The sequence below is a fragment of the Mirounga leonina genome, unplaced genomic scaffold (assembly GCF_011800145.1).
Source record: "Mirounga leonina isolate KUSES-001 unplaced genomic scaffold, KU_Mleo_1.0 Mir_168, whole genome shotgun sequence".
NCBI lineage: Eukaryota > Metazoa > Chordata > Mammalia > Carnivora > Phocidae > Mirounga > Mirounga leonina.
Genome location: NW_023270426.1, coordinates 58,145,069 through 58,172,011, shown reverse-complemented (window position 1 = coordinate 58,172,011; position 26,943 = coordinate 58,145,069). Strand labels below are relative to the sequence as shown.

At 36.6% G+C, this 26,943-nt stretch overlaps 1 protein-coding gene and 1 long non-coding RNA gene across 12 annotated transcripts in view; one reads left to right on the top strand and one right to left on the bottom strand.

Moving 5' to 3' along the window:
• The window catches only part of LOC118016982, a 139,797-nt gene extending 116,954 nt beyond the window's left edge, over nucleotides 1-22,843 (bottom strand). For all 3 annotated transcript variants that reach the window (XR_004680998.1, XR_004680999.1, XR_004681000.1), the window contains exons 1-2: nucleotides 22,435-22,843; nucleotides 21,979-22,040 (exon numbers count right to left, since the gene is read on the bottom strand). This is a non-coding gene — a long non-coding RNA (uncharacterized LOC118016982). The remainder of the gene's footprint in view (nucleotides 1-21,978; nucleotides 22,041-22,434) is intronic.
• A 370-nt stretch (nucleotides 22,844-23,213) lies between these two features.
• The window catches only part of MEF2C (myocyte enhancer factor 2C), a 172,686-nt gene continuing 168,956 nt past the window's right edge, over nucleotides 23,214-26,943 (top strand). For 5 of the 9 annotated variants that reach the window (XM_035014816.1, XM_035014822.1, XM_035014817.1 and 2 more), the window contains exon 1: nucleotides 23,224-23,328. The gene's annotated coding sequence lies outside the window, so the exon portion shown is untranslated. Of the gene's footprint in view, nucleotides 23,329-26,943 lie in introns of all 9 variants that reach the window. The other 4 variants (XM_035014833.1, XM_035014834.1, XM_035014832.1 and 1 more) reach the window with 3 other exon arrangements.

Sequence of the window (26,943 nt, the reverse complement as noted above, 5' to 3'; positions counted from 1 at the left end):
TTTCACTCATTTGTCCTCAGCCAAGGTCCTCCTCTGCGTGTATGGTGTCCGCTTGGATGCGCTGTAGGACAGACCGCATATCCGCCCCTCCGTGTGCCTGCCAAAGTGCCCTTGAGGATATGAGACCAGCGTACTCACCCAGCCAAAACAATCTCAGGTTCTTCACATCTACACTAGTTATGGTTCCTGTAGAACAGATATGACAAAGTGTAATGAATCTTTTGTATGCTTGCTCTCATGTGGATCTGCTCAGAGAATTCCAGAAAAGACATTCTCTCCCTCTGTCAGGATCTTTTGCCCTTCTCCTCAAAATATGCTGAACATAATGTGTACAACCACCCTTATAAATAGTAGATACTCAATGGGTTTTTTTTTTTTTAAAGATTTTATTTATTTATTTGACAGAGAGAGGTAGAGGCACAGCGAGAGAGGGAACACAAGCGGGGGGAGTAGGAAAGAGAGAAGCAGGCTTCCCACCGAGCAGGGAGCCCGATGCGGGGCTCGATCCCAGGACCCTGAGATCATGACCGGAGCTGAAGGCAGTCGCTTAACCAACTGAGCCACCCAGGCGCCCCTCAATGGGTTTTTTTTAATTGAGTTGATTTCAATTGAAATGATAAATAAAATTAAGACATTTTTATCATTGAAAAATGAATCCTTCAAACTCTGTGATAGCCAGTTCTCCCTCTCGTTTTCCTTCCCTTTATTTTCTGGAAGAATACCAGAGAAGGTGCCTAGAATAGCAATAGAAATATAATGCAAGCTATAAATACAAGCTACATAAGTGATTTTCAATTTTCTAGCAGCCATACTAAAAAGTAAAAACAGATTAATTTTAATAATATATTTAACCCAACATGTCCACAAATATAAAATATTCCTTTTTTGTTGTAGTAAGTTTTTGAAATCTGATATGTATTTTATACTCACAGCACATCTCAAATAGGACTAAGCACATTTCAAGTGCTCAATAGCCCCATGTGGCTGGCTAGTGGTTGCCACACTGGACAGCAGAGTTCTAGAGACCTCAGTTCAAGCACTGCTTTGTCCACTAGCTTATGTGGCTTCAGGTAAGTCCCTTTGCTATTGAGTCTTGTTTTCTCCATCTATTAAAAACACTTTAATATCTCCTGTTCTATTTTATTTGCAGGCAGTTTGTGACGAACATAGGGAAAAATATATTTAAAGGTAATCTGAAAACTAGGAAGTTCTCTGCAGTTTTAATTTTTTGTTGCTATTTCCTCTTTCATTCCCCAGAATCCCCTCACTTTCCCTTTCCTTTTTTTAATGGCTGCTACTTAAAATCATATAGGGGAAGGCTTGATGTGTTTTATAGTTTAAAAAAACTACCGTCAAATGCTTAAAGTACCAGTCTTTTTCTCTCAATAGCAGTTTGCCTTCATGAAATCCCAAGCTCTGGATAATATCAATAGCTTGCCTTTTCTCTGATGGCCACTATTTCTAAAAGACACTCACATTCCACAGTTTTGGTGCCCTTCTTCCATCACCTAGTTGGGCTTTGATACTTCTAGACTAGACCTTTGCCAAACGTCAAAGACAATGTAGAGATAAAAAGGCAAGATCTCTGTTCCTAGATTTATTTTAAACACCCAGCTTATTCTCTACTTATAAAAACACTCTATTTATAAAAATTATGTATATGGTTCAACTTTCAATCACTGTATTTTCAATACAACCTAAAGGTGTTCACAGGAAAAGTGAATCTAGATTAGAAAATGAAGAATTTTATGAAAGCAACCAACCCTTTCTAGTTCAAGCCTCTTTTCATCCTTAAGTTTCCCCAGAAGAATTGTTTAGCTAATATTTTTAGCTAATTACTTGCTCATGGGTAGGAAATGCCTGGGTAAGAAAGCTATTGTTCCATTTCTTTAAATTCTGAAAACCTCCTTTGCCATCCCATGATTCTTACTGGTTTTTCTCCTCCAGAGTATTTCACATTCATTGTCATCCTCTCCCTCCCTCCCTCTTTCTCTTTCTGTCTCTCAGTCTCTGTCTCTGTGTCTTTCCCTTCATCACCCTCCCTTTCCCCCTCCCCCCTTGCCCTCTCAATCTCCTCGCTAAATGCATTTTGGGACTAAAGCTAAACTGTCACCACACCCCTTTCCTTTCTCTGGGGCAGCTTGTATTTAGTATCTGGCAGGCTGCAAGTTGACTGTGGCAAAAGAACTTTGAAATTTTTGTTTACCAACAACCAGTATCCTATATCCTATAAATATGTAACTGAAAATAAACTATAAATGTAACATATAAAATATATTGATTATTAAAACATCTTATAAATTAATCTAGCAGGATCTAGAAGTATCACTGGCTACCCAAGGCATCACTACCCCAGTAAAACAGAAATCTATCTAAACAGTGATCTAAGTGTTGTGGGGTTTTTTCAATGCTTCATATGATCTTAATCACCATTTCCAGTGATGTGTCTACATACCAGCTGCAGCCCTGCTGATTAGAGCCTCAATTCCAATTGATTTTCTAACACATACTTGCAATGTCTATTGTATCTCATTGCACACTGAACACTATTGGTATTTAACCAAAGTTAAGAGGAGGAAAAAAAAGATTTTGTGTACAGAACGCATGGGCCCCAGGGAATTTTGTAATTCTCAGGAGAACAGAAGAATCAGGTATTCAATGTCACACTAGATGGTTTCTTAACCATTAATGTGTTTGGTGGCCACAGGCTCAAATAATTCTCTTGTCCAGAGCCAGGGTTACTCAGCTGTATAATAATCCCTAAAGTCTCTCCTTCAAAAAGGACTCAGGATTCATGACTTTAATTTTACCACTGATAATATGAAAAGTATACTCCTTATAGTACTGAGCAAGCATTCACTCTCAGCTTCCTTCCACTATAATGAAATTCTAATTGTTTCTAAAGTTTAGGAAGGATAAAATGGTTAATCTCCATGATGACAAAAGGAAGCCAGGAAAATAAAGTGACACACTTGAATGAACTGTGAGGAAATAAAGTGCACAACATGCGATAATGCCATGACTCTGTGTTATTGCGCATTTCTGGGCTGAAAAGATATGGTTTGATGGGTAATTTGTCATGCTGTGCAATAGAGAACAACAGTAAAGAGACTTCAGACAGAAGAAAATTACACAAATAGTAGGGTGGAAAGGTATAATTGAAGATGGCAAAAGATTGAAAGAAAGACATTTAAAATTACTGTACTGACCTACTAAATGCACTTGGGCGTGGAATCCTGGCCTCGCAAGAGGAGGCATTAAATGACTTCGGGCTGTGACACGACTGCGGAGTAATGCCAATCTCCCGAGCTCTCAGAGAAGAACAGCACAATGCACAGCCCACCGAACAGCCTCAACCTGCTTTCTTCCCCAGAGGAGCCTGGGCTTCTGGTGAACTTAGGAAAAGTTTTCTAAAGAAGTTTTGTTTGTTTGTTTGTTTTATTTTTTTAAAGATTTTATTTATTTATTTGAGAGAGAGAATGAGAGAGAGAGAACACATGAGAGGGGATAGGGTCAGAGGACGAAGCAGACTCCCCGCCGAGCAGGGAGCCCGATGCGGGACTCGATTCAGGGACTCCAGGATCATGACCTGAGCCGAAGGCAGTCGCTTAACCAACTGAGCCACCCAGGCGCCCCTTGTTTGTTTTTTTAAATGATGAGTAGATTTAATTTCGAATTTGAGGGGCCTAACTCCTTAGTTTTCTGAAGTCAATACATCTCCACTCTGTAAAACTAAAAACCAGGGTAGTATTTTTTTCAATGAATTCATGCAAAAAGGATTTTGCTTCTCACACCTGGTTAAGTTTCTAAAGAATCCAAGAGAGAGGCACATTGTGGGAAACACATCCATAAGTGTAAGGAGCAAAAGACGCCAGCACGAGCCCCATCCCTTCGCAGGCTCATTAATTATGCATGGCTCAGGGCAAGTCCTTTCACCTTGCCAAGCCCAAGCCTCCTTCCCTGAGAAGAAGAGGCATGGACCAGACACTTTCTAAATATTTCTTCCAGTCTTGCGATTCTACTCCAAACAGCAGAACCTCCAAAAAGCTTCTCAATAAAGGCTATTTCCTTCTCCTTCCCAAGCTCATAAAGCACAGATGTCTCAAACAACCATACCTCGGAATGGCTCAGATAACACTTCCCCTTTGTACCCTTAAATGAGAGAAATGTGCCTTCTCCCTATCATGCAAAATGATTGCATGGGAAACAAAAATTAGAAAGATCTATTTCTTACATATAACTGCATAATCACAACTTATCTTTAAAAAGTTGATTCTTAATGACAATAAACACTTACTACAAAAATGACATTTCTTTATCTAAAGGAAAGTGTAATCTTTAATGACAATACTAGATGCTAAATTTTAAATGAAGTGGTAGCATTTTTGCAATTTTTATTATTACTGTCATGTCTACCTTGCCCCATAATTTCTTCTAGGAAGCAGAAATCTTAAGGTGTAAATCTGTGTGATGCTCCACAAACTACTCAAAAAAGTTTTTCATTGGGAAGTGTCCTGAATGTATAACAGGTAGGGTTTAAAATGTATAAAAATTACTCATAATTAATGAAACGATGATTTCCATGTTTTAGTTTTTTTAACTTGAAGAAACCTAATAAGCTTAAAAATAAGGCCTTAATAAAACCATTCTGTCTAAATGACATCCAAAGGAATACATTAAATTAAGAGATTTTAAGCTCATAAGGGCATATAAACTTAAAAGGTGTTCAGAAAGACAATGTAAGATGGACTTAGGGACATACTCTGGGGAAAACATCAAGATCTGCCTTAGAGGTCTTTAGAGGCCCACTATACATCCCTGCTTCCCCACAAACAACCTTAATATCACAAACAGAATTTTGGACTGGATTTCATCAGGAGAAATCGTTATATTTTCTTCTATACGTTTTCTTCAAGTTAAACATTTCATACTTCAATATTCGGTATGTTTTGTATTTGCAAATTATAATACTGATGATAATGAGCAACAGGTACCATACACAACTCTATCCAGAAACATCTTTTCATGAATTCATTTCAATATGAGGCTTAATTTAAAACTTCAGTGGAAAATGTATCATAGTGGAATCTAGCAAAATCTTTCCCCAACTCCCAGGGTCTGTGATTAATATATTACACATAACAGAGCAAAGAGAAAGGTAATTTTTGAGTAATTTCAATAAAATCATGTATTAATCATTTAATTATAAAATTCAAAAATCGGGGTGCCTGGATGGCTCAGTCAGTTAAGTGTCTGCCTTCGGCTCAGGTCATAATCCCAGCATCCTGGGATCAAGCCAACATCAGGCTCCCTGCTCAGCGGGGAGCCTGCTTCTCCCTCTCCCTCTGTCCCTCCCCAGCTCTCTCTCTCTCTCTCTCAAATAAATAAATAAATAAATCATCTTTAAAAAAAAAGAAATTTCAAAAATCATAAAAGTAGAAGAAACATCAGAAACTCACCTATGCTGGAGTTTTATACATATGAGGTTAATCTTTTGAAGGATGTAATGAGCAAAGACTCTGTCTTCCAATAAACAAACACTCATCCATCCAACAAACAAGAGTATTGATGACTTTTAAGGTCTCATCCTGCTTTGGGATTATATAGTGTATGAAAACACGTACTTATGCTCAAGAAAATTCTATTCAAGATGGTTAGATGAGGGCGCCTGGGTGGCTCAGATGGTTAAGCGTCTGCCTTCGGCTCAGGTCATGATCCCAGGGTCCTGGGATCGAGTCCCACATCGGGCTCCTGGCTCAGTGGGGAGCCTGCTTCTCCCTCTGACCCTCTCCCCTCTCATGCTGTTTCTCTCTCGCTCGTTCTCTAAAAAATAAAATCTTAAAAAAAAAAAAAAGATGGTTAGATCATATGAGAATCAAAAACTCCTCAAAATCCTCAAGACTCAGTTTTACTGCCTACATTTTATGACTATTTATAAGAAGTCTAGTCAGGGCCATGAAAGTTATCATTTTGATCAATGTAGGAAGGAACAGGTCTAAAAGCTGTCATTTAACAAAATAATAATAAATCCCTCATTCATTCATACATTTAATGAATATTTATCAACTGTTGATGATTTGCTAGGTGCCGGGAACAGAGGGGCAATTAGACAGACCACGGACCCTGTCCTCACAGCGTCTAGGGAAGAAGAGCAGGCAGTTGAATGAGTAACAATGAAGTGGGTGAATGTTAAGATGGGATAAATACAAGGAAGTGTGAGGCCATGCAAGGCTCCGTTAAACCTTGTGGGAAGATAAGGTGAAGCTGAGACGTGAAGAATGAGTAAAGATAGCTGATTTTGTGCAGTGTACCTTCTTGCTTCTGTCTTTGCCCCCACTTCCCTAATTCCCTACATGCCCTCCCCAGCTCCTCATTCCTTCTCATCCTCTTGGATTTAGTTTGGGTAGAATGTCTTCAAGGAATTCTTCTCTGAATCCTCCATCTCTACCAGTCTAGAGGGGATACCCCCCCAATGCTGTCACTGAACCCATACATATCTGCATCCACCAGTCCTCTAATTGCCTATATAATCTTGGTGTCTTGTGCTAATAAAATCCAAGAAGAGGTTTCTTTGAAGCTTCTGAGAAGGCTCTTCTAGCCCTCCAAAAAGCCTCTGAAATAGCCCCTTTCACTTGATAGCCATCTTGCTACTAGCCACTGATGCAGCCTGACCCACAGAGAGAGGGAAAAGAATGGAAGGAAAACTGAGTCAAAACTACTGGATTACAATGTTCCTGAATTCCACCTGGACTTTCAGTGGTGTGAACCAACCAATTTCCCCTGTACTAAAGCCATTTGGAATTGGGTTTTCTATTACCTATAGCCAAAAGCAGAGAGACTAATAAAACATTATGGATAGGAATCCTGTCTTTTTCCAACACACTATTTAGTCCATCGGAGTTGTTCAATAAATGCTTCCTGAATAAATGAACAAGGTAATTCAAGGAGAATATCTAACAATGAAATTACTAATTTCATACCTAAATAAAATCAAAAACAAATTCTGTTTTAAAATTGTATTTAGAAAGCCTGCCATTTTTAGAGGTTTTCCTATATTGTAAAGAAAGTACATCTGGTACTCTGCTGTTCTAAGCCTCCCTACTCAGAGCCTTTCATCTCACCCCTCTTGTCCCCTTCATGCCCACAAGGCAGATCCTTTTACTCCCTAATTACCCAGTGTCCTCATATTTCTCTACCCAGCCCACTTTCAAATCCTGTTATCCAGAAAGAGCTGGTAAGCTCATTCATACTGAGTTCTATGGATCTGATTTAAACAAAACGTTGCCATTTCTAGAGATACTTGCAAAATCTAAAAATTTTAGTCTCTCATTATGCAACTTCAGTTATGAGCAAGCAGGTAAAGGAGGCATTTGTGGAGCCTGAGAGCCAACTCGGTGGCCATGAAACAGCAGAAAGAGATGCCTGATTTCCATGAACACAAAGGCAACTCCAGACATTGTCATCAATGGCCAGCCCTACAGATCAACAGGAACCCACTCTTACTTATTTTCTTTTTCTTTCTTATTCATTTTCTTAAAAGCAAATAAATCCGGTAACCAGCGAACTACGTGACCAAGTGATATTCATGCTTCTAAGAAGTTCTGGCTGTAGACTACATCCTTGGAATGGGATTTAACACCATCTGGTCTGTATCCCATTTGTAACTGAGTAACTTCACAAATAGAAGAAGAATCCATAGTAAAAATTCCCCTACCTCCAAATCCTATTAGCTAAATAAACAACACTTGATTTACTCCATCTATGAACAAACTCAAGATATTATAGACCCCAAACTCAGATAAAAACTACTCTTAAAAAAGAAAAAGTAGATGTCCCTACATAAGTGTTCCAATCTAGAGCAATTAAAAATTGCTTTGGCGGGGTGCCTGGGTGGCTCAGGTCGGTTAAGCATCTACCTTTGGCTCAGGTCATGATCCCAGGGTCCTGGGTTCCAGCCCCGCATCGGGCTCCCTGCACAGTAGGGAGTCTGCTTCCCCTTCTCCTTCTGTGCTCTCTCTCACTCTCTCTCAAATAAATAAATAACCTTTTAAAAAATTGCTTTGGCTACTTTTTATTTTGCAAATCAGATATTCCAGAACCACCTTTATTTCCAAACATAAAAGCATCCCACTGCACACCTCAACAGAATTGCCTCTATATCCTTAATGTTTTTCCAAGCAATTTTATGCAGTCAGCACCCTATACATTAGGGAAAGAATGGATGTATGCTCTATGGGTTTCTTATAATAGCAATGAACTTTCATAATCAGACCCATTCCTTGATTTTGCTTACTTTTCTATGCAGCTGCATTAATACTACATTGTCAGACAAAGACAAGAATGAACATGAGACTTGAGTTAAAAAACAACAACAACAACAACAATATAGCCATCCAAGAAACAACTGCTGAGCTTGTGAAAAAAACAGCTCCCATTTTATTAAATAATAGTGTTCATGCAGGGATGTCTGAAGTACTCTGCAAGGCTGATTAGGACAGATCAATGTACACTTACCTCTCCAGAAGGCTGAAAGGTGTGTAGTGACTATGTGTCATTAAAAATTTACTTGACCATGGGCATCAGATGTGCATGAAAGAATGACCCTGGTGAGCACTCTAAGTTTCCATTTTACTCATGTCATCCTCAATGCATCAAAAATGCTGTAGACACCATTACTATCACCCAGCCTCATAACAGCTGATGTGCTATATATGTTTGAGAGGGTGGTATCAATTAACTATATTATCCATAAAGCCATACTTGCAATTACTACCACTTCACAATTTATCATTAACACATTTGGCAGATTTTTTTCCAAAGTAACATTTATTTAAAGGTTAATCAAAATTCTTAGAACAGCATTTATTATAATGTGATTTTTGATAATTGACTAAATCAGTGGCTCTTAAGAAAAACACCCTTGTCTCAGTCCTGCTCAGTATACGCCACAGTGCCATTTGGGGAAAAGAAATACATATTAGAAATGTTCATTTCAGACCTCGTCATGGAAGATCATATATTAATGTAATCAGGTGGTACATTTACATGCTCATTAGTAATCCATCATTAGTCCAAATGCTCACTATTAGGAATAAATGTACAACGAGTTATTCAGAATACCCAGAAATAGTATTTCTTATTTAAACATTCAGAATAAGCTGACTGAAATAAGTGCACACCTTGAATTTGAACTTTCAAGGCACATCACTAAAGTCAATCAGTTATGTCAGGACACTCTTCTATAATAATCTCAATTATAAAATCCCTGCCCCTCCCTAACAGGGAGGTAGAGTTCTAATATCTGAATCTTTTGAATTCACTACAACTGCAAAAATTCCTGATGAAGTGTGTGTTTAAATTTTATGCTTTAATACATAGCATGCCACTAAAACTACATTAGTTATGCTTTATGCTGTTTAATCATATGTCAAAATCTATAAAATCTCTTCTAGCATGCTAAGGTAATTTAACTGCAATTAATCAATCAAGAAAATAAATAAAATGTAATAAATGCCAAATAATGTAACTTCTTTAAAAACAAACCACTATCTACACATTTATTCTAAAAATACTTACTAACCAACACCAATGGAGGAAAAACAGAGTGAAAATTAGGCTTGCTGAGTCTTTTTCCCATTAGTAGCTAGCTTTCTCTAAACTTACAGATGTTTTCAAGAGGTCTCTGGCATGATCTGACTTTCCAACTAAAATGTAAGCAGCTTGAGGGTCAAAACTTACCTTTTTTATCCCATGTCCAACACAATGTGTTAATCATAACAGGTGTTTAGTAATTTTTTATTGAATGAAAGAATGAATGGTTCCAAAATCCACAAACTAGGTTCTTTCATCATAATGTTTGGGACCTGTAATAACAGTCATACTTTTTCTTCTGACAAAAATTGTATATTATACTTTGTTGGTATTTAACCAAAGGTAGTAGTGCTCTTTTCATTGATTCTCTCCTTTTCTCAGAGTCAGTTAGGAACCAACAAGGAAAGGTAGTGGAAGTGTTTGTATTTCTTCCTCCAAATGAAAACAGCGATGTTCTTTCCAAGGATGTAATTTAACAGTTTGATAGATACAGATTTGACCCAAGACTAGGAAAGTCAACTATAAGTCATGGACCCAGTTAGCAAGGATTTATTAAGCATCAACCGCATGGCCTGCACTAGGCTAGTAACTACAAATACACCAAAGGAGTCAAAAGCATGCATGTACCTGCTTTCCAGATGAGAGGAAAAGACATATATGTGTGTGTTCATTCAGTAAGCATTATTGGCTACACTTTACTCCATACAAGGCACTAATGGGGAGGAGGACAGCCAACAAATCTGTTTTCAACAAGCGGATAACAAAGAAATTGTTACATACAGTAACTGTATGTCAAGCAGAAAGTCATGAGTATCTCTGAAAAATTACAAACTAATTCCCATTGGAACCCTAGGAGAAAAAGCTGGCAAAATCATGGGAAGTGTGTAAAAAGAGATCAAGAAAATGTCCAAGATAACATAAATAAGTGCATTTACTAGTAATGAAAGAATTGAAAGTAAGCATCCAAAAGTTTTCAGAGTAAGTTGCTCACTTTCTTGATAATGACTGAAGTTATTTTTTCTTCTCATCAAATTAGTTTCGGTGACATAAAATGGTAACTTCTGGATTAATGACCACCCAGTACAAAAAACACTGACGAATTTTCCTTTCAAGATCCCTGGTGGTAACTGCAGCTGAGAAATCTCAATACTGAAAGTATCACCAGGATATTACAACAAACAAGAGTTGCCCCTCCCACTGCCAACCCACCCACCCACATGTGGCTATTGAGCGCTCAAAATGTGACTTATCCATTCTTTTTTTTTTTTAAGGTTTTATTTATTTATTTACTTATTAGAGAGAGAGAGAGAGAGAGAGAAACAGCATGAGAGGGGAGAGGGCCAGAGGGAGAAGCAGGCTCTCCGGGACTCTGGGATCATGACCTGAGCCGAAGGCAGTCGCTTAACCAACTGAGCCACCCAGGAGCCCTGAAATGTGACTTATCCAAACTGAGTTGTGTTATAAGCGTAAAATACAAACTTGACTTCAAAGACTTAGTTTAAAAAGAAAAAAAAAGAATGTAATCAATATAGAAAAAAATTTTATATTGATTACCTATTGAGATAATATTTTTTTGGATATACTCAGTGGAAATAGATATTACTATTTTCACATGTATCTTTTTACTTTTTACTCTGGATACTAGAAAATAATTGGGCAGTACTAGTCTAAAGTCATTTTGAAAAATAATTTTTTGAAGTATCTCATGCTAGAAAGAAAGCATAACGTTCAGCAACATGCACTGGTATTTTAATATGATTATCTGATAGAAAAATGTTGCTATAATGAGTCACTCAATTCCTCCCCAAAATACGCAGCTAGGAAACCAAGAGCTTCTCTCTAGATGACCTGAATCTTTGTGCCACTCTGATCTAACAGGAAGTGACATCAGTTTTTATGCCTTCCTTTTTCTCTGATTGGCAGAACACTTGGGCCTAAAGTTCAGTTTACTCCACTGCAGGCTTCTTAGGGAGGGCCTTGGTTTTCTGCTTCAGTTTTACCCCACCCCCTCTTTATTACTTGCCTTGGTTCTGCCCCTTACTTTAACGGTCTTATTGTAAGGTACAAAAAAAAGCTTTTTGGAACTAAGAGCTAAATAGCATATAAAAAAGTGAATGAGGGGCGCCTGGGGTGGCTCAGTCAGTTAAGGGCTGCCTTAGGCTCAGGTCATGGTCTGGGGGTCCTGAGATCAGCCTGCCCTGCATTGAGCTCCCTGCTCAGGGGGGGGGGGGGGTCTGCTCCTGATCCCTCTCCTTCTGCCCCTCCCCAGCTCTGCTCCTGCTCTGTCTCTCACTTTCTCTATCTCCCAAATAAATAAGTAAATAAAATCTTTAAATCCTTACTAGGATGTAATCAGTGGGGAGACTCATCACATCGGTGACCCTTCTCCTTGTTACAGGTGTGAAGCATGATGCATGTTTAGCAATAGCCGACCGGTACTCACATTTGAGATCATAAAAACAGAGGTGACCCCATCCATGGCGTCAACCAAGAGTCAGTGAGGTAGACAGGCACAACATTCAAAGGGCACAATGAGTGCTTAAGTCATATGTGCAGCTATAAGTAATATGGTGTCATATCAGAGAAAAAAGCAACTATCTGAATACCTAGAAATCAGGCAGTGGTGGTCATTACCAGAGCTGATCATATGCTGCAAGACACCACAGCACAGAGTGAGGACATAGAGACCACACTCAAAGATCCAAGGAGACCTGGCAGAAGCCTAGTCCCATAAAGAGACAAAAGGATATAATATCTGTGACTAGGGGCCACACAGGCCCCTGGGACCAGGCTCAGGGTCATGGCCTCCCAGATCTAGTGGACCATACAGATTCCAGTTGAGAATTAACAGTAATATGGAGCCCAGCAGCTGTAGCTGAGCTACTAGATGTGCCCAATGAGGAAGAAAAAGTCAAAGGCTCTACATATGCTTCCTATTGTTGTTGGATTTGGTCCAGGGACCGATGGGCTTGGCTGCAGGTGGAAGCACCAGTCCATTCAATTCAACTTTGTTCATGCAGATGCAGGGCAAGGAAGGAAGATGATGGCAGTGTCTCTTTCTTTATAAAGTAGAGGAATAATATTGGTTCCTACACAACTCCTATTCTAAAATTAATGCTTCAAGGATATTTAAGCTACTTTAAAAAAAAAAAAAAAAGCTTGCCAAATTTATGAAAAATCCACTGCTTCCTGTTAATCCCTATTCCTCTCCAAGAAATGCTTATAATATTATTTAATAGTGTTATAGATTTAGACTAACACAGTACAATCTTAAGGTTGTAGGAAAAGTATAGAATATGTGGAATGTTATGTAACCTTTAGAGCCCTTATAATAAACGCATTTTAAATAAATGAATAAAACAAGGGGGCACCTGGGTGGCTCAGTCGTTAAGCTTCTGCCTTTCGGCTCAGATCATGATCCCAGGGTCCTGGGATCGAGCCCCGCATCGGGCTCCCTGCTCAGTGGGAAGCCTTCTTCTCCCTCTCCCACTCCCCCTGCTTGTGTTCCCTCTCTTGCTGTGTGTCTCCCTTTCAAATAAATAAATAAAATCTTTAAAAAAAAAAAAAAAGAAAGAAGTATGAACTTTCTCAGATCTACAGACACGACAGGATACAGAAAAGATCATGCATGGTCATACAACAAAATCAGGACCACACAGTCACAAATTACCAGAAGGCAAGAACTATTCTAAATCAACTGTACTATTCACATGGACTTGTATGTTTTCTTAAAAGTGCTAAAGGATTCAGCACACAAATAAAAAGTTTTTATTTCAGAAAATAAAAATTAATAAAATGTTAAAATGAAAAGTAGTACACATTTGGCCACAACAACAACAACAACAACAACAAAAAAATGAAGAGAAGTCTCAGGATCTGATCAATAATAAATGACCCGTTCAATCTAAAATATATTATCTGGGGACACCTGGGTGGCTCAGTCGGGTAAGCGTCTGCCTTTGGCTCATGTCATGATCCCAGGGTCCTGGGATCGAGCCCCGCATTGGGCTCCCTGCTCTGCGGGGAGCCTGCTTTTCCCTCTGCCTCTCATCGCTTCTCGGCCTCTTGGCTAAGATCAAGTGTTCCCTCTGCCTCTGCCCCTCCCCCTGCTTGTGTGCTCTCTCTCTCTCTGTGTCAAATAAATAAAATCTTTTAAAAACAAATAAATAAAATATATTATTTCTATCTCAGCAAAATTAAAAAAAAAAAATGGACCAAGACTCTGCCACTGCATCAACTTTTTAAAAAAGGATGAGTTCAGAAGAACTAAGTGTGAATTTCACAAAGTAGATGTAGGTAATTTCAAACTGGCTACTATGTTGATAAAGGTAAATGATGCAAATCAGAGCTGCCTCTACACACACACCTTGAGATTCTAATTCAGGGAGACTCAGAGAGATGAAAAACTATACCAACAACTTCTGCCCAGGGAATGTTCCAATAACACACTTAGATCCAGACTCAGATCCCCTCCTTAGTCCAAGGGCAACCCCAAAGAGGCCTTCCTGACACCGAGAGGTGGGGTGAATTTCTTCAACAACAACAACAAATAAAATAAAAACATTTCCAGCTTACATGTGCTAAACCTGCCTATTCGTGGTTTTGTGAAACTTAGACACAGCCTGGTAAAAATTCTAAGACAACTGAGTTGTCACAATGTGACAAGAGCATTAATTCATATTGAGTCACTTTCGTAGTGCTTCTTACTAAAGACCAACAAAACTAAAATACGTCCCCTAACATATCAGAAATAATGTATTTTCTACTTAGTTCCAAGGGAAAAAAAACTTTTATAACTTAAGAAAACTCAAAATATGTGACAATCTGTCACTGAATTAAAGTAAGTTATAATAACAAGTGACAATGCATGCATAATGCCCACTGCAGTTATGTGTTCATCTTCACATACAAAGGCTATTTCTCAATGGTCAGAGTAAAGCTTTGGCTAAGGTGCTGATGGCAGGATAGGGCTTGAGAAGAACCAAAGCTATGCGTAATCCAAAATCATTGGTAAATAAATCTGGAATGAGTCTTTGAACTTACAGTTGAACGTGTTGTGGGAACACGAGACTCCTGTTACTTTATCCATACTCATTTTCATAAAATGTTTGCCTTGTATGGTTGGTACTTTACTGAGGCCCCAGTGAGCAGGGCATATCACCATGGGTACTGGAGGTCAGGGAGGGTCAATTATGAGCATGCCACAATTCCATTACTGCTAACACACGCCCCTCAAACAGAGGCAGGGGACCTGACTGGGACCATTTAGGAAACAAGGGAGTAGTAGAGACATTGTCTCTTGACTTGGGAATAGGAGCAAGGCATCCCTCTCTCTCTCTCTCTCTCTCTCTCTCTCTCTCTCTCTATATATATATATATATATATATATATACTCTGTATTACCACCCCTTAACTGAGCATTATTATAGTGTGTTGTAATTGACTATTTGGTTCCCCGCATCCTTCATGAAATCGCAAGATTTTTCAGAAAAAAAAATTTTGAAATACTTAAAAATTCACAAGAAAGTGCAAGGAAATGTACTATCTGTGTACCCATTCCCTAGCCCCTAGCCCCAGCCCCACTGTTAAGATCTTGCATAATTACAATATCAAAACCAGGTAAGTGATATTGATATAATGCATAGTTTATTCATATTTCAGCTGTATACATGTATTTATTTGTGTTTGTGTGTGTATGTGTGTATAGCCATATACAACTTTATCACATGTGTAGCTTTGAGAAACCACTACCACAATCAAGACACTTAACTGTACCATTACAAGACTCCCTAGTGCTACCCTTTTATGTCTACACCTACTCTCTCCCTTGCCCTCTCACCCCTGGCAACTACTAATCTGTCCTCCAACTCTATAATTACATTATTTTATGAATGTTGTATAATTGGAAATGAGCAATAATGTAACTTTTTAAGATACAATTTTTTCACTCAGCATAATTTCCTTGAGGTTTAGCCAACTTGTTGCCCTATCAATTGTTCATTCTTCTTTACTGCTGAGTAGTATTCCATACCATGGATATATCATAAGTCTGTTTAACCATTAACGGACATTTGGTATTTCCAGTTTAGGGCTATTACTAAGAGATGTTATGAGCATTCATGTACAAGTTTCAGTCGGAAAATAAATTGCAAGATTTTTAAGGGGATAAATAGTGTTTGATTCAATACTGTATCTCCAATACTTTATACAATACCCAGTAGGTACTCAAAAATGTTCATTGAAGGAATGATGAATGAACCACAAAATTGCCTCTAAATAAAATATAAAATAAGACTCATCTTGTGGGAAAAACATAATTAGCTGGGAGAGAAAACGTCAGCAAGAGGTCCTGAAAGTTGCTTTGCACACAAAGGAAACCACCAACAAAACAACAAGATGACCTACTGAATCAGAGAAGATATTTACAAATGATATATCTGATAAGGGGTTAATACTCAAAATCTACAAAGAACTCCTACAATGCAACACAAAAAAAAATCCCCAAATAATCCAATTTAAAAATGGGCAGAGGACCTGCATAGACATTTTTTCAAAGGAGACATATAAATGACCAAAAGACACACGAAAAGGTGCTCAGCATCACTTATTATCAGAGAAATGCAAATCAAAACCACAATGAGGTATCTCCTCATACCTGTCAGAATGGCTAAAATCAAAAACACAAGTAACAACAAGTATTGGTGAGGATTTACAGAAAAAGGAACCCTTTTGCACTGTTGTTAGGAGTGCAAGTTGTGCAGCCCCTGTGGAAAACAGTATGGAGTTACCTCAAAAAATTAAAAATAGAATTACCATATGATGCAGTAATTCCACTACTGGGTATCTACCCACAGAAAATGAGAACACTAATCAAAAAGATAATATGCACCCTTATGTTTATTGCAGCATTATTTACAATAGCCCAATTAGGAAAGCAACCCAAATTATGTCCATTGATAGATGAATGGATAAAGAAGATGTGGTATATACATTCAATGGAATATTGTTCAGCCATGAAAAAGAATGAGATCTTGCCATTTGCAACAACATGGATGGATCTAGAGGGCATAATGCTAAGTAAAACAAGTCAGACAAAGACAAATACCAGATAATTTCACTTGTATGTGGAATTTAAGAAACAAAACAAAGGGGAAAAAAGACAAAAAAAAAAAAAAAAAAACAGACTCAAATACAGAGAACAAACTGGTGGCTTCCAGAGGGGAGGTAGGTGGAGGGTTGGGTGAAATAAATAAAGGTTATTAGGAGTACACTTATCATGATGAGCACTGAATGATGGATAAGACTGCTGAATCATTATACTGTACTCTTGAAACTAATGCTAATTATACATCAATCAATCAATAATTTAAAAAAATTATAAAAAAGAGGTCCTGAAAGTTGCACTCATGGATTTAAGTCTACAGTATTCCAAAGGAAACACACACACACACATACCTTTTTCAGTTTGCTTTAAATATTGAGTTTCATATTAAGATGGTGTTTGGATTAATAAGCTACAGCTGACCTTTTTTTGGAAACAACTGAGGAGACTTTCTATTCCAGCCAAAATGGACTAAGAGGGGCTATGTGTACCCTCCTTCCTAAAACACAACAATAGCAACAATGACAAAAAATATAAAAAATGGTTTTTTTAAGACATGGACATCAGGCAACAACAAGATCCCTAAGAAATGAGAAGCCAAGGAGATAAATCTGCTTGCCCTGTTTATAGTCTTGAGGGTTTCTTAGCAGAGGCACAGGGACAGTAACTCAAGAGTGGCAAATTCCCTGAGTTGACGAAGCAGGTCTGAAAGTATGGGAGGATAAGGTGGCTATGGTTCCCAGGACGGAGCACCTGGCAGAGAGCTACTGTATAGAGAAAGATCTCCTGAGACCTGCAGGGTCCCACTTGAGAATGTAGCAGAGTACTGATCAGGGCAAATGTTTGAGGAAACTTCCCAAGGCTGGGTATTCCTTAACTCTAAGGAATAAGTAGATCTAAACAATGATCAATATCTGCTAACATCACAAAAAGAGAGAGAACCAGTAGTCTTGCTCAGCCTCCTCCAAATGCATTTGGTCAAGTTCCTAATCTTAATTACCAATTAGTAGAAAAGATATGGGGCAGAGGAGCTTATTAAACAACTCCACAGGAAGGCATCAGCAAATACAAACCATGGAGAACTCTACCACCCAAATAATCCAGTTTCCTTAACAAACAAGGACAAATAGATAGAAGGGAAACCTACAGAGTAAAAGAGAAGAGAAATAACCAATTGCAATGTACAGGTCTTACTTGTATTCTGTTTCAAACAGCAAAAAGTAATTATAAAAATTTAAGAGACAATTGAGAAAATCTGAATTTTGATTGTGCGTATTTGATAACAATAAGAAAATACTGACTTTTATATGTGGTTCATTTTTTTGGTGTGATTCATTTTTTTCAGTTAAAAAACAAGTCCTAAAAAAAAACCAAACAAGTCCTAATCTTATAAAGATATCTGCTGAAATATTAAAGAATGAAATTATGTCATGTCTGGAATTGGCTTCCAAATAATTTGGGGTGGGGGTAGGAAGTGGAAATAGGGATATGTTGAAACAAAATTATCCATGAGATGATAGTTGTTTAAGGTAGGAATAGGTGTATGAAAGTTCATTATACCAGCCTCTCTAGTTTTTAGTATATTTCAAATTCTCATAATAAAAATTTAGATAGGTAAATTAGAAATATGTCAATAAATACATAAGAAATTGAGGCAGTGATTCAGAACTCAGAGGTCACTGGCCATGATGAAAACTATTTCTCAGACATGGAGATATCAGAAATGATATTTTACAAGGACATTGAGGACTGTGATTTGTAGCATTCCCTTAATGGAAGACCATATTTTCTCCACACAGAACACTGGCTTTTTAGCAAGGATAGACCTTCTTTCTGAAAATAGTCCTGGCAGTATGCAAGTGGTTGACTACCTAATTGAAGACACCAAAGGACATCAAAGGAGACCAAAAACCTGGGTCTACAGATGTGGCTATTATGTCTTCCTGTTCTCTTAATAAGGTTAGGTTTATGAGAATTTTAACAGAGCATATGACTGCTATCCTTCCAACAGCATCCCTGCAATACAAACTCATCCAGTTCAATCTTGCCATTCCTATGAAATGTTCCTGTTTGCTCCTTGTCGCAACTCCACCTTTCAACACACATTTTAATTTTTTGGTTTTGAGGTCAGGAAGATGTCCAAAATTTTTTTTCCCACTCAAATAATTCATTAGAAATATGTTCCATCAAGAATCTAGTTGTTTTTGCAGTAGGAAGGACACTGTGAGTAGCTTGTCCAAGGTTCTGCCAAAAGAAGTCTCCTCTTATCTGAATCTTACCCATTCAAAAGGATATGTTCAAAGCCAATAAATGGAGTTCCTAAAAAGATGAATGTTACATCTTCCATTTTAAAAACTTCCTCATGGTCTCTAGTTCAGTATCCTATAAGTAATCTATAGCCTACATTTCTTACTCAAGAAATGAGCTGATTTGCTGACTTTAAAAAAAAATCAACATAAATTTTAAATTCTCAGTATATTTTAACTAATAATTCTGTCTATAGTATTACTGACTAGTAATATTCTTAAAATATCATGATGCATCCTAATGTTTATTTTCACTAAATGCCTAAAAAGGCCATGGGAGCAGAGCTTTAAAATATGATTTAAAATCTAATGTGTGCTTTGGAAGCAAAATCAGCTTTGGGGACTCAAGGCTAGTGAGCATTTTTGTAGGTTGGTTACATTTTGCACTGCAAGATGCATTACAGAAATTGTAACTGAACTTTTCGAAATATTTATCATCATTGTTACAACTTTCATTAGAGTGTTTTTCTTTTTAGATGCAGTCTTGCTTATAATGCCCATTTTAAAAGTTGCTACCCCAGGCTTATAAAACAAAGTTATAATGTCTTCCCATCAACAGTATTAAAAACATTCATCTCTAACAAAGTGTTATAAAGAAATTCCACTGCAATTATAACTCAAATATTAAAGAAAATATAAAAAATGATAATGTATTATAGAATACCAAATGATTAGAAATTCTTTGTAAGACTTTAATTTCTGATAAAAGCAAAATACCCATATAGTAGCCACTAGTCACACGTGGCCTATGTAAATTTAGATCGATTAAATTTAAATTATATTCAAAATTCAGTTTCTCCATCGAACTAGCCACATTTCAAATACTCACCAGCCACATGTGGCTACTGGTTACCATACTGGACAATGCAGATATAGAACAATGTCCATCATGTCAGAAAGTCTGATTGAGTAATGATGGTCTTTGTTAGAGAGATCACTACTGATGAATGGATGTGCATATATCAATTTATTTCTCCCAAGTCATTTTTCCTTTAGTATAGGAGGCAGAATTAAACTGATAAAATTTAAATCGTTTTTCTGGAAAATCTATATTCTCATGTAAATATTTAAAACTGTGCCACAAGCATTGCAGTGTAGACATTCTTTTTCCTCTCACCACAAGGAGAATGGAATTTCAAAAGATTCCACCTGCTCAAGATAGGGAATTATGGCATTAGCCAGTCTTCTTCCCCTTTGATTCACATTTTTCTTTATAAAGATCTATTCTAACCCTGCTGCTTTCAAGTTTACCCAGCAATGGCCCAACCTTTATTTTGTGGCAAGGAATTCCTATTTAGAGGGGAGTACTTCAGGTCTCAAAGTCCATAGTTGTGAAGTTTGTTAAGTAACATAAGAAAACTCACTTCCTATTCAGGTCCTCCTACCAGGACAGGAGGCTCTTACACCCTTCCAAAGTACCAACAAATTCCTTAGTCTAACACAACTTCTCATCTCTCAATTCAGAAAGATGCATTTTGTAACATATGTAAAAAGACAAAAACATGGAAAGGCATAAATAATACCACACTGTCATGTGGGAAAGTGAAATGCTCCTGAAGTGAGATACTGAATAGGAAGGGTCTGTCTAATTCAGCAGAGAAACTGAGTGAGATCATCTCTACCATTTATGCTTACTTAGCAAGGAACCATGCTACAATGAAAAGACAGAAATATAAGAGTAACAAAGTAAATGAAAATAGTATGAAAAACTTCTAAACAGGGCTAAACTAGATGCATTTAAATGCAACTCCTGAAAACCTTGATGAACAGTAGTAAGTCTGTATTTAAAAGACTAGATAGGGGCGCCTGGGTGGCTCAGTCGTTAAGCGTCTGCCTTCGGCTCAGGTCATGATCCCAGGGTCCTGGGATCGAGTCCCACATCGGGTTCCCTCCTCGGCGGGAAGCCTGCTCTCCCTCTCCCACTCCCACTGCTTGTGTTCCTGCTCTCGCTATCTCTGTCTCTGTCAGATAAATAAATAAAATCTTAAAAAAAATAAAAAATAAAAAATAAAAATAAATAAAAAATAAAAGACTAGATAAACCATATAGCTGATCCAGATGGTAAAAAAAAAAAAGCAATCTATAATTATATGAGTATAGAGAGTTTTAAGTATTTTCATGAAAAAGTAAACAATAATGAATAATTATTTAGTATCGAAAATAATTTGACTTTAAAAGTAGAGAGTGCAAATGAGAAAAAAATAATAAAGTCCAAGTAAAGAAATACCTAATACAAGAGTCCAAATATTTGTGAAGTGGATCTTTGTCCAGAATAGTGTGCTGTTTGGAAACAATTTCTACAGTAGATTCAATAGATTCCATGGTTCTGAAAATTAATTAGAACCTTAAAATTAGCTATAGAAATTAGCTACAAACTAATGAGTTTGGGGGAAAAAAAGAAAGAACACAATATGCCAACTTTCCAAGCCTTTCTGCAAATAGACTTTCACATCTTAAAAATTACACTTGCTTTCAAGATTCTTTGCATCCATAACTTCACCTTTTTGCTCACTTGCTCACTCCCCAAGGAAGTCTAAAACCAAATAAACTGCTATAAATGTTTACCAATAAAGTATTATTTTCTAATCAATTTTTTCTTGATTTTTAAAATTGAAAAAGGTTTTATTACAATTAGGTCACTTCTCCTGGCATAAGGCCTCTGAAACATTGTTTCTCAGACACTAATGGGTCTTGGAAAAGTTTGAAACTCTCAATTCATTACGACTTTTGAGTAGCTGTTTTGTACCTAAGAATGAGAATTGATGGAGAGGTTGGGACTAAACACATAATTTTATGAAATATGATGAAAACATAAGGGTTTTGTTATGACGCACATAACAATCAAGAACCTGTTTCTTTTTAGCAAGCTCCTAAAAAGTACCTCCCATATAATTATTAAATAAAAACACTCACTTATTCAGTACTCAGCTAGCTTTTAAACTCTGAATAAGAGAAGTACACAGTGAGAGAGGTACTTACATGGTTTCCTTGGATACTGGATGATGCCATTCAGGTCTATGTTTTTATCTGAAAGTGGTGCCCTGCGGAGAAATGAGGCTTGGTGAGTGGCTGTTTATACATAGTAAGTAAATAGGAACTTTGTTTATTTTACAAAGCAGTTTTTTATTTTGACCCAGATTTCTTTTTCTTATCATACCCAAACCTTGTAAACATCAATAATATGGTAGAACAGGTACTTTGCACAACTCTTGGTAATATCACTTTAAAAATCATAATTATTAAAGCAGAAGCTCAGAATGCTTTGTCTAAGCACATTACTCCTTGGGCTACTTTATATATCTTAACTACTATATTTATGTCAGACAAATCAATGAACACTGCCTGCCTCTCTATTTTCCTTCAAAAGGAATTGTTCTCAAACTGTCAATAAAGAAATTAATCAAAAAAATTCACATAAATGATAAATGTCCTTACCTTAATCAAAGAGTAAGAGAACCCCAGCTTTACCAGCTCCTAAACATCCAGGGTTTCCACAGACATGAACTATCATTTTAAATATAGTAGTGGGTCCTAGACTCTCAATAGTTTAAGGGCTACGAGCACACAATTTTGACATTCAGTCTCTCAGAACTACATGCTGTCTAATTTTGGTAGCATGATTAATCCCTCCTATGTGATAAGTTTTAACCTTCTAATATTTCTCTGGATTGAAAAGAACAAACAAGCTACAGCAAAGAATGGCAACTAACTTTAACGCTTAACACAATTTAATAATCTGAAATGAAGTAAGTGTGTGCTATGTTTCCATTAAAAAGTTTCCAGCCACAATTAATTGAACAAAAACTTGTCTTGTTCCAAGATTATTCTTGGAAATGTAATTTTAAAGTCTGCGTGAAATGAGGAAACTTACTTTTTTACCATATGAAAGCAATCTCATTTTTTAGGAATGATTTTTGGATAGGCTTCCAATTTGATATTTTCCATTTGAACTAACTGCATAGGGGCTTGGCAGGGGGAGGGGAGGGAAGCAATTCTGTGTTCTTTTGCCAGCACTGACAAAGGTCTGGTTGTCAGTGATACCTTTACAGCTAAATTTACCCCAGAGTGACAGGAACAGGTGCACCTCGGCCTGCCAGACACTTGTGCACAGGGATCACGCATCTTACGGCTTGACGATCAAGGGGGGAAAGCCTGGGTCTTCATAGAAAAGGAGAAGAGACAAACGCAGCCCAAACTGGGGGGTTTCTCTTCAAAGCCAGCTGGTCTGGCTTTATTCTACAGGAATTTTTTTACCTGTCAGGGTTTGGACAACAAAGCCCTCAGCAGGTGCTGAAGGGTACAACTTCCTGGAGAAGCAGAAAGGCACTGGTGAGTTTCAATTGCCAAAATATATTTTTTAATCTTTAAAAGTTGATTTTGTTATCTTGGAAGAGGCACTGCTGAGGAACCTACATTCAGAAAGCTGATGAGACCATTGGAATCAGAGCCAACTAACCCAACAGTAGATTTGCCTGGTGTAGAAAGTAGAGCTGTTACCATTTGACAATTTTTTTCATTTAAAAAAAGAGTTTTATAGGAAAGACTTTATATTTTGAATGTTGGTCTCTTTCATTACTAACTCCAATATCTGAAAGATGAAGAATTAATTACATATATGATATTAGACTATTAGAATAAACACACAAATATCATTTCCTCTCTTTTTTACCTAATTCTGTCATAATCTATTCTGAATAAAATGTTTTTTTAATAAATCAAATAAAAATGTGAAATGGTACATGCTCGTTTCAAACGTTTCATGCGCTAACACTTTTTATGTGTGCATGTGACAAGAATATGATTAGAGAGAATATGAAATTAGTTTTATTTATAATACATGTATTGCACAGAATATTTAATAATTAAAAGTGGCAACATTTTCTCATTACCTTACAAAGAGTTTCTTTGGAGAAAAATCTTTGGAATAAACAACTAAGACAGTACTAAAGCATGTTTTTACGTCACTGATTTCCAAAATTAGTACATTTATATATTTGGTATTTTTATTTTGTGAATTCAAAAGTTTAGGCAAAAATATTTTTTTCAAAATAGGATTTTAATTAATACAAAACATGGAAAAATAAGACCACATGTCAGGATATATTTTTAAAAAGTGATTCTATTTCAAGGACTCATTCTTTTAACTACGCTTCACAGCATTTCTCTACAAATTGTTGTATTATACAAATTGAAAACATTTATTTAAGCAAGTAAGGAGCTCAAAGCTAAAGACTATACATAGTAAACATATGAAACCATTTTAACAACCAAATTCCATATTCACAAGCAACATGGGCTAATGAATGTAAAAGACACACAGCACACACCGATCAAGAATGCTATAAATTATTAGCCATAAAATCAATTTTCTGGGCTGCGGGGGGTACAATTGGTGCTTAAGAAGAGAAAGGCTCCTACCAATATAAATTACTAATATTATGAGGTAATTGTTTTTTTCTGATGATCTCGTAAATAATTTTCAATCTACATGCTTAACACACAGTTGTATAGTAGGAAAATAATAAGATCTGACGTTTTTAATGACCACTGCATCTAAAATAATTATCAGATCAATGATGATATGGATAAGCCACAAATTTATAAGTATCATACTCTTTTAGACTGACTTAATTGCTGTTTAAAATTATGAACTGTTTGTGGTTTAAAAAATTACCAGAAATGATCCGGCCAACCAAAAAATCTAATATTTTTAAAACATAATTAAAACCCAAATCTGATTTTCATTCTGAATTATTACATGTAGAATATGGTTCAGAAAGTTAAAGTATATTCTATTTTTTAAAAAGCAATATATTATGGTTTCAAACTGCTATTTCTGTGTGATATTCTGTCATCTTCATTATATTGCTCTGGCACCTAAGTAAACTTGGTCACCACATTTTTTAGATAACTCCATTAGTCTCTTAAAGAATGATTATGTACTGCATGCACTTGATAATTTTGTTATTTATCTGGTCTGTTAAATACTATATTCCTAAAGAATCAGAACACTCACTTCTAGAAATAAGTACAACAAAACTGAACGTATACTCTCAGGTCAACTTTAGAATTACATTTGTGAAGTCTTTATGTACAGTGTAATTACTATACTATTTGTCATTAACACTCAATACAAGCCATACAAAAGCTTCTTCCAAACTATTTTTTATGAGTCTTGTGAATTATTTGTGACTTAGCCTATTAGAGACAATGTTAGGTACAGCCCAAATATTTCCAAGTAACCAAAATTTGTCATTTTAACCATGCCCTGAATTGTGGGCTTCATCTAAAATTTCACGTTTTTTTCTTGTAATTATGGAAAGAAGTTTTAATTCCTAGTACAACTTGCAGCTACGTTTGTACCTTCCAGTAAACCTTCAACTTTTGTGTCACAAAAATACCTATGCCAACTCCCTCAATGTGGAAATGATTTCTTTTAATAAGTCTTAGTCAGAAATTATGATGACGTTGCAATGACTCATATGCATCCTAAAAGTTTAATTTAAAAGCATATTTTTAAATTTTAAGCATTATTTGCAATGCATCTTTGTATCTTAAGAATGGCTTATTTATAGTGGAGAAAAATTAATTTTTCTCCTGTTTCAGAAAGACATTTGAAAAACATTTTGTTTAACCATAGATGCACAGGGAAAATCTTGATTCTCCCAGCAACTAATTTCAATAAATTATACTGTGAATATCGATCTATTTAATTTCAGGACAATGAAGCTTCCAGCTAAAATGGTTTACTTGTAAGTATTTAAAGAAACAAAAATACTTTGGCAGCTTTAAATGTATCTCCTTATTGACCAGCCACCTGACTGACAGCTGTCAACTGTCTGTGGGCCAAATGTAACCCAGTAAAGATAAAAATTACATATTACTCATCCCTGTTGATAATACCTGGTGCCAGTAAGGTTTTCAAGTAGGAATAACTAGACTACAGATATAAAGAAGTAAAAAGGGAATCATTTCCACCACCCACCATCCCCCCTTTGTCATTAACTTATTTCCCCTTCCTTTTCTTCTTATCCCACTTCTCTTGATGCCCATATCTCACACCTACAAAGAGTTAATTTCCTTAAAGGAACTTCAGATGTATGTAACAAGTGTGTGACTATGAAAATCCTGGGCAGCCAGGTAGTGATGCCCACACATTTCTTTCAATCAAATCTTCTTTTGAGCTCATGGAGTGTTTGAATTGTGGGAAAGAGTCTTTGATGCTTTCAACTACTCATTTAAAAAAAAAATGAAATGGAAGCACAAAAATAAAATTTACCCAAGGTCACCAACGTGAGGATGTAGATGTAGACTTGGCTCTACCCCCCAACTTCACATCCAGTGATTTTTTTTTCTATTAGACTTTAAACATGTGGACAATAAAACTATAAGTAAAAGAGAACACATGGAAAATTAATGGGAGTGACATTCCATTGGGGAACTGTTTGCAGCCACCAAACTTAATACCTTATTAGAGAAATACAGTTTTATCAAAGCATATTAAAATGCAGCTCTAAAAAAAAGAACATAAACACATTTAAATATCTATGTTATAAACTCTTTTTTAGATTCTCCTTACTATTTAAACTGATTTCCAAACTGAAAATATTTATGGTGTATATGAAACAGCAGAAAGAAAAAAATAATAAATGGCAATATATATGTTTAGAAGATAAATGCATAAATGAAAAGTTCAGGTTGAAAAATTTGTCTGAAATATTAGAAAATAATTAAAAATACCAAATATACCAAAGCATAAGCACACATACATTACCTAAGTACAGAATATACTAAACAGTTCACATAACCAACTCAACAACTAACTAGCGTCCTGTGTGTGTGGGTGTGGGTGGGTGGGGGTGTGTGTGTTAATTACAAAACCTATCTGGACCCCAGAGGCCCCATCAGCAAGTGTTTCCTAACAGCTCAGAAATTCTATGACTC